This window comes from Protopterus annectens, chromosome 2.part2 (assembly GCF_019279795.1).
Source record: "Protopterus annectens isolate FY-2018-M chromosome 2.part2, PAN1.0, whole genome shotgun sequence".
Lineage (NCBI taxonomy): Eukaryota > Metazoa > Chordata > Ceratodontiformes > Protopteridae > Protopterus > Protopterus annectens.
Window position 1 is genome coordinate 892,218,956 of NC_056730.1, and position 14,808 is coordinate 892,233,763.

The 14,808-nt window shown below is 40.7% G+C and overlaps 1 protein-coding gene across 2 annotated transcripts in view; it reads right to left on the bottom strand.

Moving 5' to 3' along the window:
* The window catches only part of MCC (MCC regulator of WNT signaling pathway), a 1,047,208-nt gene that overhangs the window by 549,696 nt on the left and 482,704 nt on the right, over positions 1 to 14,808 (bottom strand). The gene's annotated exons all lie outside the window — the stretch shown is intronic.

A 14,808-nucleotide genomic window follows, 5' to 3' on the forward strand; every position in this document is an offset into this window, starting at 1 on the left:
GGCATACGGGGGGGGGGGGTAAACACTGTGGTTTACAGTGGGCAATAGATTATGAAAATCACAGACATAAGAACTGCATTATCAGAATGACTCCACTTTTCTTGTAAAAAAAGCTAAAAATACTGGCTGGAGCAATAAAGACTCCCCATGTTATGGGATACAGATCTGGTGATTCGACTTGTACCACAACTAGCCACTTTGAATATTTTTCCTCTGCACTTGCCTGAAGCTGCATAAGCTCATGCTAGCTTAGTTTTACCCTTCACTGACAGTCCCCCCACCAATTTTAGTTAAGCATAATCAAATGACTCATGAATAAAGATGTTGTGCATCAGACTACTGAGGCTGTGCAAGTGTAATAGAGTGCAACTGCCAATATTGAAAGGCAGCCCTAGCAATACACATGGTGAGGATAATAGTGGTAAATGTACATACAACATCTCCATAACAGGACAGCACATGCTATCACTCCCAGATATCATTAGCTGATGCAGATGGACCCTCTGAAAGTCATATGTCTTGCACCCTGATGCAGGAGCCAGCTATACTATACTTGGTACTTGTGAAATTAATGTGGTGTATGCTGAATGCAGCTCTATGCTGCCTAGAGTTGTCAAAAATCATGACATGGAAGGGGGTCATCTGCAGGGGTACTCATGTACTCCTACTTTTGTTAATAAGCCACACTGTAGTGGAAGGTAGCTAGGGCAATGCAATCAGCAGACACCTGCAGACCCAGTTACTGTGGGAGCCTGGGGGGAACCTTTAAAAACAGGAACAATGTGCAAACATAATGTTTGTCCAAAGAAAATTGATTGCATTGCAGTCAGACATACTTCCTATATCAGATGCAAATAGTCTTAAAAAAAACTTAACCTATATCTAAAAATGCTGGATGTAAGCAGACAAACATATGAATAGTTCTGCACATACAAACACTTGACTTGCATAAGCAGTTTGCAAAAATGACATTGATATACTCACTAACATTCAGACTTGACAGCAATTCAAAATGTGGAATGAACATGTGTTATTTACAGTGCACAATGCACACAAGTACATTTTTTTTTACCACAACTATATAAAGCTTGGAGGGTTTGTTAAATTCTGGAACAATTAATTTATGTAAAGCAGACATAAATCTCAAACAGCCATTCATCACTGTGATGTCCCCACTCTGGGCCAGTAATAAAGGAGCCTCAATCCTCACTGCTGACACTGGAGAGGGATGTTCACTTGGAACAAAAAGGGATACACCCATTATTTCCAGATGCAGCTCTCTGCATCAAGCACAATTTCCCTTAAGAGCACACAGAGCACACACTCAGCCCGGGATCTGGGTTTCTCTCGTTCTCCCCAGATCCCCAGTAAGGCTCTCCACTAGCACAGCTATAGGATTAAGTCCTCAGCTGAGTGCCCAAGCCAAGTCCTCCAGCACTCTCTTTGCGAAACCAGTGCTTTGTGTCTCTGCTCCAACTAGTTCACACACACACACACACACACACACACACACACACACACACACACACACACACACACACACACACACACACTGAGACTTGATTTATTTTTATTTTGACACACACCCCTGGGAAAGACTGGCACAGACTGGCTCACTGTTCCACTTCTGCCAAGATAAGGTAGTTATCACTGCCACCAGAAACACAAAGCCAGCTACCTAAGGCTCTTGCAAGGGTACCCAATTATACAAACTGAAATTAATAGCAATACAAATGATAATGTTGACCCAACAGCTAGGCTTCAGGAGTTGCCACAGTGTCACCAATAGATTTAAGTACTCTCAAATGTTAAAATATTCTCTAAAGGACCAGCCACAATGAAAAGTTTAAATATAATTAATAACAAATAAGAAAAAAAAAATGAACATGCTAAATATCTATTTACAGTAAACACCAGAGTTTCATTCACAGGAAATATTAAAATAACACAGATGAATAGATTCACACAGGTACAGAAAAACAGTACTTAACTATTTGCACTATATTTTCCTAACTGATTTAGAGAATTACTATCCATGGTCACTTACTAGAACAAGGCAAGATGAAGTAGGTGAGGAATCCATCTATGTCAGATTCCAAGAAACAGACTGCTCTGAGACTTCTTTCTCACCTAACATTAAAACATTACTTCTTTAAAGAATGACATCACATACATCTGGTCATCTGACTTTTGGTTCCCATGCAATCCCCCATTGCTAGAAATTGCCAGGATTTAGCACCTACATGTCAATAATAGTGACACAAGAGCATTGCTCAGATCTGGTGCAGCTTCTGGAAGTCATAAAACAATTACAAACTTCTACTCCTACACAGACTAACAAACCATGCTTCTTGCAGACATTGCATCTCTGGCTTCATTCAAAACTGTGATAGAATATCTTTATGGCCTAGGCCCAGTAATTTAATTTCTGGTGCTGCTGTAGTATTGTCACCTCACAGTTAGATGTTGCCCATTCGATTCTCAGTTAGACCGTATTCTGTGTGGCGACATGTGTGAATGGGCGTTCCTTCGTTGAAGGTTATGTGTTAGGCCCAGCAAGCCAGCACGTAAAACTCTACTGCCAATCATTAGCGGACCAGAGTTCCACTGTGGCGATCTCTAACCGGGAAAAGCCGAAACACACACACACACAATTTTCAAAGGTTGCTGCAGCTGGATTGTGATTAAGCTCTTTTCTTCCAGTATCCTCTGTTAAAACATATACATTTAATTCAGTTACAATAATACATGCATATTTATTTTTTGTCCAGTAGGGCACACTGTTGGTACATTTTTAGCACAAGCATCTGTACAAATCAGTTTGATATTCAAGTAACATATAATTCTTTACTAAATTCCAGCTAGCTGCTCTGGCGTATCTTACAACCACTCCCCTACTTCTCCTGGCATAGCTGGCAATATCTCACATAGTCACAATCACCACCTAGCAAAGCTACATACCTTGCTGATGGCTGGCAACAGCAGTAACTGCATCTTACATGCTATCCTCTCTCCTCAGAAACTGGTATATTAACATCCTCCTATTGAAACCCAACAGGTTTTACAAAGTAGGAAACAATTTTCCTATTCCACATTTCAAAACACCCAAATGGTATCTAAATGCAAAACATGAAAAAGATGTTCTGAGCACAGTAATCAGATCATCTGAGTAAGCAGCAAAGACCGCTTACAACAGGTGTGAGCACATTGGCCAGGCCTGGCATGTACAACCATCAATGTTAGGTGACTGGTCAGCTACATATAGTGCTTTGGTGAAAATAGCCTTATAAATGAGCAAATAAATCTTCAGTCACTTATACGTAGAACTAAACATCTTCATATTTTAGCAGTGCAGTACCAGATGTTTTATTTTTCAAATTTAGGTCCACAGCAGAGAAGTCTTGCTCTGACAAAGCTTTTATTACTCAGAATTTGAATGCTCTCACAGCTGCTGGAGAAGCTAGCAAAGAAGTGAAGAAAGTGAACAGATGACATTAGCTTTTCTATTAAAAGGCGATGGGTAAGCAGAGTCCCACTGCAAGAGCTTTAACAGAGGAAGGCTTGAGTTTACAGTACTTTCACTTAGGGACACCAAGAGAAAGACACTGTGAAGGGCAGCACAATGCCCTCTAACTGGAATTATGGCTACATGGAAAGGGAACACTACACTTACACAGGAAACATTGTAGAGGGCACTACAATTTTCCACCTAAACGGAGGGAGGCAATATTACTCACATATTTTAAAAAAAAATCTAATCTTCACTTCATGGTGACCATAATTCCCGGCTCCTGCATTCTTTGCTCTCCTAGTTTCCGAGGATGCAGGGATGAGTGTTGAAGGTCATGAGGAATAAAAAGTTTGATAGGGTACTGACACTTGATTATTGAAGGAAGGGATGGAGGCAAAAAAAATCCATGCAGCTATGAAATTTTACAGGCCAAACTATTAAAAAAAAAAAAACCTGGTTCTGTTGCCCACTTAGTTACAGATACATTAGGTGTTTATACATGCATGTAGATGCAGGGGCAGTTTGTATTGGCTGTTTACAGATACATGCCAGAAGCAAGTTTCAGTTACATGCCAGAAGCAAGTTTCAGTTACTGAAGATTATATGTACTTTGGAGGACAGCTATTACTGACAAGTGATGGGACTGAGTAGATCTGGTCAAGTTAGAAATATCAGATGTGAAGTTTATCTGTGTGTGACCTTACTTTGTGGAGGACCAGCAATACTGACATGGTGTTGTAGAGCTGTAAGCTGGCTCATCTAGCATCTGTGCAATTCCTCAAACTGCCACCTCTCAACTTTAGGGCTTCTGCTTTTGAAATTGGAACAACTTGTACTACATTTATAACTACAGTCTCAACCCAAAAAGATGCGTCAAAATTCATTTCTGTACCGGCATTTAGAAATGCAGGTACAGAAATTAATTATGGTACTGCCTTACTGATCCATCTACATCTCCCAGTCATACCCCCTAACAACTTGTGCCAGTGTATCTGCCCCCTTTGTCCCAAACTATGTTACTGTAATGTCATATTCTCATACTGGCTCACAGAAAAATTGAAATTGGATGAAAATGTACCCAACTGCAGGTAAAGGCCATGCTAGTAATATGTTGCCAACGAAGTACCAAAAATGGACAGAGAGAACACTACTAAAAGGTTGTATATAAAACCAGTGATCAATGAGTCAATAAAAATCAAACTACAAACAAATACAAAACTATAAATCTGAAGTTCCAAAACAACAAAATTGTGAATGAGACTTGTAGAAGTAACAATTAATGCTGAAGGCTCAGTTTCATAAATGTGTTTTCAAAGACTTCTCAAAATCACTTAATTAAAAGGTAGAACAGGAATCTTCATACAGTGTAGGATACATTCATGGATTGGTGCCTGGTAATAGGATGTTGATCTATGACAAGTAGATTGAGCCCTATCACCATAACTCTGAAGCTGCAGATATTTAAAATAGGAAAAGGCCCTTGAAACGTGGAATATTCAGCAAAAATATCTGAATATCTAATTATAATGTTTGACTAACAAACAGCATACAACTTTCCCCTACTTCCAGCAGGAACGCGACATGCTACATGGTTATAAACAGAGGGTGACAAAAATAATGGCAAAATATAATCACATCATCATACAGACAGTATAAAATCTATAAACTTTAATCAACTGCATTGCAAAGTTCTACCACACAAGGTAATTTAATTTTGCTTCAGAAAAAGGGAGATGTAAGATCTGTTAACCTCTCTTTATAAATTACTGCTGTCACTATTATGCTGGCCATGTCATGTGATTTTCTTTGTACAAGACAGCTACTGTATTAGTCAAAAATCTTATGTAATAAGAATGATTCAGAAAATTGTGTGAAGGGTAAATTAAGCCTGAAAATAGGGATATACTTTTAAAAATAGGGAAATCCTGTGCAGTGGTAAATCAGGCCTGAAAATAGGAATGCTCCTCCAAAACTGGGACAGTTGAGAGGTCTATGTCCTAATGGACAATAGAAAGGAGCATCCTTTAGTAAAGGAGAGGAGTGCGAACAAATAAAAGCAAAACACAGAAAAATGTGAGATCCCATACAGCTGCTGTTCCTGAAATGTACATAATTTGTTGACTGTTTTACATATGTCCATGTTACATGTTGTGCAAAATATGTTCACACTATTTTGATGAATAAACCTTCTCAAGGGAAAACTATGACAAAAAGTGCCTACTGCTGCACAAGGAAAAGGCCCACTTAAGTTACAGGAAACCCAAAAGAGAGGTGAAAATATTTTACACCACAGCCCTTTTACAGTGCAAAGAGGTAAAATTAATAAATATGCTGTGGGATGCTGTAATAAGAGAATAAATATGAATTTTCATTGGGGACCACTGCAGAAATTAAGCAGAAGTGGTATCATTCAGAAGAGTAATGCTAAGTTCGTATAAAAACAGCTCATGACAAAGAAATGGATTTACAAATATCTGCACAGAGATGCAAGCACAATGTTATATGATCAATATTGAGTAGAGTTAAGGCATGAGCATGTATTACCAGCAGGACTAAATGGGGAGTAATATGCAGTCTGTGACTCACTAATCATAAAATACCAGACATCAGCATGTTATAACCAGTGGGAATAAAAAGGACTATAATGCACAGAGTGATCACTCTGACACTGGCATGTTATCACTAGCAAGAATAATCAAAGACTATAATGCACTGAGTGACCACTCAGACACAAGCATGTTATCACTAGCAAGAATGAAAAAAAAAAAGAGTAATGCACTGTGTGATCACTCAGAAAGTGAGCATGTTATTACCAACAAGAATAAACAAAGACTATAATGTACTGTGTGACTGCTCTGATATGAGGATGTTATCACCAGCAAAAATTAAAAAAAAAAAAAAATATATATATATATATATTATATATAATGCACCATGTGACCACTCAGACACAAGCATGCCTTTACCAACAAGACTAGACTAAATAATGACTGTGATAATGACTGTGTTAATGAGTTTCTGCTTCCTGCAGTACATAGTTTGAGTCACTCAGCCTCCATTTGCCTACTGTATGCCTCTGAGCAAATCAGTCAACCAGGCAGTGCTCCTGGATGAGTCTGAAAAAGTTAAGTAAGCAAGTAAATAAAATAAATAAATGCATTCTGTGGCAGTTGTTAATAGCACTCAGCATTCAGAGATCAGCATGCATTACAAACCGGAGTAAATAACTATGATGCATTCTGTGACCCCCTAATCATAGGAAACACATTCACATTCATGAGCATGCATAATCAGCTGGACTAAATGGGCAGGTACTACCAGTAGGACTAAATAAAGATTATGATGCTTTGAATGGCTAGCAGTTATAAGACACTACTACTGCTACTATTAGTAGTACTACCATTACTACCTACTATTATAACTAGCATTATGATGTGAGGTTTTACCAGCTATGCCAGGAGAAGTAAGGCAGTGGATGTATCACATTTGCCAGCATAGCTTGCTGGAGTTTTGTAAAGAATTATATGTCATTTGTATAGCAAACTGATTTATGCAGATGCTTGTGTTGAAAATGTTTTTGTAAAGCTGCTTCTGTTAAAAATATACCAACAGTGGGTCCTGCTGAACAGCAAAGAAATATACCTGTATGTCAGACTGCATTGTAACTGTTGAAATGAATACATTGTAATACAGGATACTGAAAAAGAAGTTAATCTCAATCCAATTAACTTTGAAAAATAGTCTAAATTACATGGTTTAGGCCATAAAGATTGCATCTTACAATTTGTATTGCAGCCAGAGATGAGATGTCTGTGAAAACCAGGACTAGGAATCCTACTGTGTTGTCCTTTGGAGTGAACTGCTACCCTGGAAGGGTGGAAGTTCTGAAATGGTTTTATAGCTTCCAGATACTACAACACATCTCAGCAAAGCTCGGTGTATGGTAACATGAGTGCTAAATTCTGGTTCAGTTTTTTAGCAAAGGGGTAAGTGTGGGAACCAGTGTCAGATGACCAGATGTACGTGATGTCATTCTGTAATCCAGCACTGAAATGACGGCTTTAATACCAGCTGAGACAGAAATCTCAGGGCAGTCTGTTTTTTGAAACCTGGCCAAGAATGAAGATCACTCATCTACTTCATCTTGCCTTGCTTTAGTAAGTAACCAGGGAATAAGTAATTCTTTAGATCAGTCAGGACAATATAGTGAGAGTACTTAAGTACAGTTTTTCTGTATCTGTGTGAATCTTATCCATCTGTGTTATTTTTAATATTTCCTGTGATTGAAACTCTGTTTATTGTAAATAGACATTTAGTATTTTCATGTTCTTTTATTATTTATTATTAAATATACTTCAACTTTTCATTGTGGTTGGTCTTTTAGAGAATATTCTAACCTTTGAGGGTACTTATATTTATTTGGTGACACTATGGTCAATCCTGAAAGCCTTGTTACATTAGTTAAACACCACCATTTCTATTAGTATTAATTTTACTCAGTATAATTGGGTATCCTTGTAAGAGCCTTAGAGTAGCTGGCTTTGGAGTGTTCTGGTGGCTGTATCTACCTTACAGTCTGGGCAGAAGGGGCACAGCTCATAAGTGTGCCAGCCTTTCCCAGGTGTGTGTGTGTGTGTGTGTGTGTGTGTGTGTGTGTGTGTGTGTGTGTGTCAGATACTTGGGGCAGGGACACAGAGCACTGGTTTCACAGAGAGGGTTGGTGGAGGACTTTGCTTAGAACACTCAGCTGAGGACTCAACTCTACAGCTGTGCCAGTGGGAAGTCTTATTGGCAGGCCGGAAACTCAGTCCCCTGACTGAGAGTCTTCCCTGTGTGCTCTTAAGGGAAATTGTGATTGGTGCAGAGAACTGTATCTGGAAATACTGTATCTATTTTGGTTCCAAGTCCCTCACCAGTATCACTGGTGAGGATTCAAACTCCTTGATTACTGGCTCAGAGTAGGGACATCACAACTAGTACTACTACTATTACTTCATTACTCTACTACCACAGCAGCAATAAACCCATGTTACTGGTATGCCAATTCATGTATGCCATGCTGGGACCAAATTATCACTCTGAGGCAGAGTGTAATGAACTTAAAGAAAGTTAACTCTCTTTTAAAAGGAAAATCCATAAAAATGTGAACTATCCATATTGGAACTGGAGCAGATTCTAAAAAAAATGGGCAAACACATCTTTAAAACATAAAAGTGAAAAGAGTTACATTACACTTGCATTTTTCAAAGAGGTGTAATAAATAAAAACAAGTAAAATGGAACAGAACTGCATTTGCTACTACGGCAATGTATTACAGTTTAACTAAATCTTACCCATTTGTATTACTGCTGTATCTACTGCATGAAGAGTCTAGTCAGGTCACTATATGAATTCATTAACTCGACTCTGGTTTGTTGAATCAACCTTTTCTTCTTACATCTGAAACTGTGAAATCAGCAAGGGCAACTTCTAAAAATTCAAACTAAAACCTCAGAAAATCCTGCTTGGGGTCTTACAAAGAGAGGGACTATTTGTTAATTCAAACAACGTACAAAAGGTAATTGCCTGCACGGCCTCTAAAGTTGTATTTTGGACTGAAAATCCAGAGACAGTAAGGGACAGTAAATCTTTTAGCCAGTATTCAGATTTTAATTTAAATGTTAGAAAGTGTTTTTTTCTGACCATCTTCTATCATTTTTTTTATTTAATTTTTATTTTTTTATTCAAGCTTTTACTGTTTGCATACTTTGAAGTATTATATGCCTTAATGGGTGTATTACTAGCAATTATTCAATTTTAAATGCTTTGGCTGATGGTATATTAATTGTAAGAGTATATGCAATTTGCTAGTTATCCAACTGGATTCCACAATTTTAGAATAACTGATGCAACTAAAGTACAGTTGTGTACCTACCATAAATGTAGATGTTAAGAGTGTATTCACTGTTGCAGTCATTACTCTTGGGTTATCCTGTTGGCAGGCTACCCGCAGTCGGCCAGAATTCCAAAGTCTAGGTCCGGCGTCAGTTGCTGTCGCCTCTTCCCTGACGAGAGTGCGCCAGGGGTATAAAATATGCAGCCGATGCAATTTTCTTCAGTTTTTCTTGCCCCAGATGTCAGGTGCCCCAAATAGGTAGGCTGAAATATATACCAATCAGAAATGCATGCACAAAAATAACATTTCCTTCATCTACAAGCAAATACATCAAAAAGGTTGTATAGGATAGAGAAGTGCAGATAAGTCCCAGCAAAGAGAAGGGGGATGGTGGGTGGGTAACCTGCACTGCAACAGTGAATACACTCGAGCATCTACATTTATGGTAGGTACACAACTGTACTATGTTCATCATGTTTCACTGTTGCAGTCATTACTCTTGGGTTGAATCCCAAAGCTGAGGATGGGTGGCTGGGCTAAATAGGATTAGGAGAGGCTATGAGGCCCTGCAGAACTGCAGTGGCGAAGCCTGCTCTGGACTGAGTAGAGAGGCAAGTGGTAGTGCTTTGTAAAGGTGTGCACTTAACTCCAAGTTGCAGCCTCTAAGATTTCTTTGGTTGGTACTCCTCTGAGGAAGGTTGCTGAAGTGGCTGCTGCTCTGGTGGAATGAGGTCTAATGCCCTTAGGCACTGACTTGCCATGTTGAAAGTAGCAGAAACGGATGCAATGGCCTATCCATTTAGAAATAGTTTTGAGATAGCCTTTCCTTGGGATCCTGCAGCATATGACACTAAAAGTTGCTCAGTCTTTCTGAAAGCTTTAGTTCTGTCCAAGTAGAAGTGCAACTGCCTGTGTATGTCCAAAGAATGCAGAATGTTCTCACCCTTGTTCTGTGGATTTGGATAAAAGGTAGGCAAGTGAATGGTTTGGTTGAGGGCCACACTGGACACCACCTTAGGCATAAATGTAGGGTTTGTCCTCAGAGAAACCCTGTCTGGATGAAAAATGATGAAAGGTTCCACAGCCATGAGTACTTGTAACTCCGAGACTTGCCTTGCAGAGGTTATGGCTAGGAGCAGAGCTGTTTACCAGCATAAGAATTTTATATCTGCTGTTGATGCTGGCTCAAAAGGAGGCAGTGTAAGTTTTTCCAAAACATAATTGAGATCCCAGGCCGAATTGGTGCTCTCCTTGGAGGGCTAATGTTTTTGGCCCCTCTGAGGTACTGCCTTATTAAAGGATGAGAAAAGATAGGTGGTTCCGTATTGTAATGTGCAGAAATGGCACAGGCATGAATCTTAATAGATGAGAAAGAAAGGCCTTTGTTCAGCATCTCAGTTAGGTATTGTAAAATCTGAGGAATATTTGGTACAGACGTGTCAATGCCTTGTTCCTGGTTCCAAGCACAGAATCTCTTCCATTTTTCTGCATAAGATTTTCTGGTACTGGGCCTTCTGGCCTCCAAGATAACATCCATAATGGCTTTTGAAAGAGGAGTGTTCTGAACAGCTACATTATCCACCATGCTACCAGGTTTAAGGTCCTGAGTTGGCTGTGCAGGATCTGATTGTTTTGTTGGGTCCAGCAAGTGAGAAGTTTGAGGCAATATCCATGCTGGACCTTGAGACAAGCTCTTTAGGATTGGGTACCAGTGCTGGCATGGTCAGACTAGTGCAATCAGAATCATTTTTGGCCTCTCTTGTCTGACCTTTAGGAGTACTCTGGGAAGGAGAGGCAGTGGGGGGAAAGCATATGCTGTTAGATTTTTCCAGCTGAATGATAGGGCGTCCACTTTCCATGCTTGTTTGTAGTAAATCCTTGTGCAAAATCTCTGCAATTGACAGTTGTGAGGGGAGGTAAATAGATCTATGTCTGGGCACCCCCATTTCCTTATTATCATGTTGGTGACTTGTGGATCCAGTTTCCATTCGTGGGGATCCATGAGGTTTCTGCTTAGTTCGTCTGCCAGAGTATTTGTTTTTCCTGGCAGGAATTGTGCTTGCAGGTGAACTTGAAAGGCCAATGCTGTGTCCCATAAGGTCATTGCTTGTCTGCAGAGGGGGCAGGAATGAGTACCTCCCTGCTTGTTTATGTACAGCATGACCGTAGTGTTGTCTGTCTTTATCAGTAACTGTCCTGGATGAAGCAGGACCTTGAAAGTTGTCAGGACATTTTGTACAGCTAGCATCTCTTTTTGATTGATGTGAAGATGCATCTGGTTTGCAGGCCATGTGCCCTGAATACATTTTCCTGCCATATGGGCCCCCCAGGCATAATCTGATGCATCCGTTGTCAGTGGCTGTCTGGCTGTGGGTAAACTGAATGGCAGACTCTTGTTGTGGTGACAGGCTTCTGCCCACCATCGAAACTCCTGTTGTAGGCAGGGAATAAGTGCAATTACTGTCTCCAGGCTGTGGCAATGCTGAGTCCAAACAGTTTTCAGATACCATTGTAGTTTCCTGATATGCAGTCTGGCATATGGAATTAGAAGAATGCAAGATGCCCTGAAACCCAAGGCCTGCAGGATTTTCCTTGCAGATAAGTGGGTTTTTGTTGCCAATTTCTTGAAGTAAGTAGTCAGTTGTTTCTGCTTGTCTGGCATGAGATAAGCTATCTGGGTAGTTGTATTTAAGCTTGCACCCAGGAATATTATCTCTTGAGAGGGCACTAGTTTTGATTTATTTTCGTTTACTGTGTACCCTAGGTCAATTAGTAATCTTTTTACAAACGCCAGATGCTTTAGAAGAGTGTCTTTATTCTCTGCTTGAATTAGACAGTCGTCCAAGTAGGGATATATTTGAATTCCTTTTTGTCTGCAAAACGCAATTACTGGTGCCAGGCATTTTGTAAAGACCCTGGGCACAGTAGATAAGCCAAAGGGCAGTGCAGAGAATTGGTAATGCATTGAGCCAGCTATGAATCTGAGGTATCTTCTGCAAGATTGTCTAATTGGGACATGCAGGTATGCCTCCTTTAGGTCCAAAGTTACGAACCAAGCCCTCTTGCCCAGCATGGGCAGTAGCTGCTGAAGAGTCAACATTTTGAATTTTGGAACTTCCAGAAACTATAGACAAGTCCAGAATTGGTCTCCAGGTTTTGCCCTTCCTGGGTACTAGGAAAAGTCTGGAATAAAATCCTTGCCCCTGCTCTTGTTGTGGTACTTGCTGAATGGCCCTCATGTCCATGAGGGCTGTAATTTGTTTTTGTGCCTCTGCCCATTGATTGTGTGGCAGGTCTGGCATGCCCTTTGACCTTGGTAGAGTGTGAAAATGGAACCTGTAGCCTTGGGACACTATGTTCAGGACCCATTTGTCTTGGGTAACTATTTGTCAGTTTGATGAAAAAAGTGCTAGCTTTCCCCCTAAGGGGGCTGTCAAAAGAAAACTGCTTGGAACTGGTAGAGGAAAGTCATTGGGACTGTTTCCTGTAAGGTTGTGATTTGTCCTCTCCACTTTTGGAGGTAGGAGCACCCCGTTGTTTAGGCATATATGAGCCTTGGGGCTGAGATCTGCCTCTGGGACACCTGTATCTGCCTCTAATGTGGTCTGTCAGACTGGAAAGGACCAATTTGTAGAAGGACAGATCTTGCTAAATCTGGGTGGCTGTACCTGTAAGAAATCCTTGACTGTCTGCATGGATTTTGCTTTATCCTCCATTTTTTTCAACACCTCTTCTGCTTTAGTACCAAACAAAGTATCATGCTGTAATGGTGCATCTAATAATTGTGCTTTAACATGATCAGGCAGATTCTGTTCCTTTAACCAAGCATGCCTTCTAATAACAGAACCTGTAACAGCGGCCCTGCAAGAGGCCTCCAGTGAATCATAACCACATTGCAAAGTATGCTTTCCCACCTGTTCAGTTGCATGCAATAAATCCTGCAATTCCTTGTTCTCTGAACATTCAGTACTTGTCAAAATTTTCTCTTTAAGTAGAGACATTAAATATTGCTGATATTTAAGCATATGAAATCGACAATTTAAAGCCCTTACAGCCAGGGTGGCAGAAGTGTAAACTTTTTTCCCCCCATCTGTCTAGAGCCCTAGAATCCCTATCAGAGGGGACAGGGTTTTTTTGCAGTGGAAGCTTTAACCCCCTTGGGATCCTGAGATATAGTTTTCGGGTCAGCAGCGGGGTTTTTATATAGGAATTTATGAGAATCCGGGACCCCGTAGTATCTGTCTGGCTTAGCAGGTGCAGGGGGTAAAGAGTCAGGGGACAGTCCGGACTCTGAAAATACATCATCTACAATGTCTAGGACAGGTGGAATAGTAAGGGGTCTGTGCTGAGGAAGAAGCAGAAAGTCTCTGAGCCTTTTCTTAGATTCAGAATAATCTTGGCTCTCCCAGTGGAAATGCTCCCTCATAGTATGCAGTGTTTCCCCAAAAGAATAGTCCTCAGGAGGAGAGGCTGAAGGAATAGATTCTTCAGCATCAGAGTCCTCATAGGGAAGCATGGAGTAATCCTGTTCAGAAGAGGAATCAGAGGAAATAGATACCTGATCAGAAGAATCATACTCTGTCTCTTGCCTAGGCCTCTTATCAGGAGGGGGATGGGAGCCCCTGATCAAAGTAATTAGGTCTTCGACCATTTTGAGCATCTGTTTTTTAGGCATGGAAGTCTGAGTAGGAGAATGCTGTACTTGTTTCTTTGTCTTTAGAGTTGCTTTAGTCTTTGAAGCTGAAGATGGCTTAACATATAGTTGTGTAGGTCTGAAGACACCCTCAGAAGCCGATGCCTGCTCAGCGGCTCTGGACCCATCTGAGGGAGTGATTTCCAAGTGTCCACTACCTTGAGTTTCCAGAGGCCCAGTCGGCTCCACGTGGGGGTCGGTAGCAGCCTGTGGCTCTGAGGTAGTGGGCGCCAGGGGCTGTGAAAGCGCCTCACTGCGAACCGGCAAACTGGCGACTGGCCTAGAAGAGGCTTTGTCGTCGGTTTTGGACCTCGGATGCCTATCCTTGTCCTTGCGTTTTTTGTAACCTCCGGTTGTCAGCTGTTCTGCTGGCATTATATAGTTAAATCTTCGGCCAAAGTAATGAAATGCAAAATCGAACCGACGCTTGATAGTGCGTTGGTTAAACCTAGCACAAAACAAACAGCTAGCAACGTTGTGATCAGGGCCTAGGCAAGGAATACAGTAATAGTGAAAATCCTTATGAGGGTATTTGCTTCCCACAAGAAATACAATTGTTAACTTTTTCTGACATCGGTCTGGAGAAAGAAAAAAGTTTCCCCAACAGGGTACTTAGCTTTAATGAAGACTTTGGTTCTGAAATTCAGATTTGAAAATCTTAGAAGTCGGCCGACCGGCACTTGCGAACTGCTTTTGCTTTGGGCACCACGCGGCAAGAAAGACTGAAGA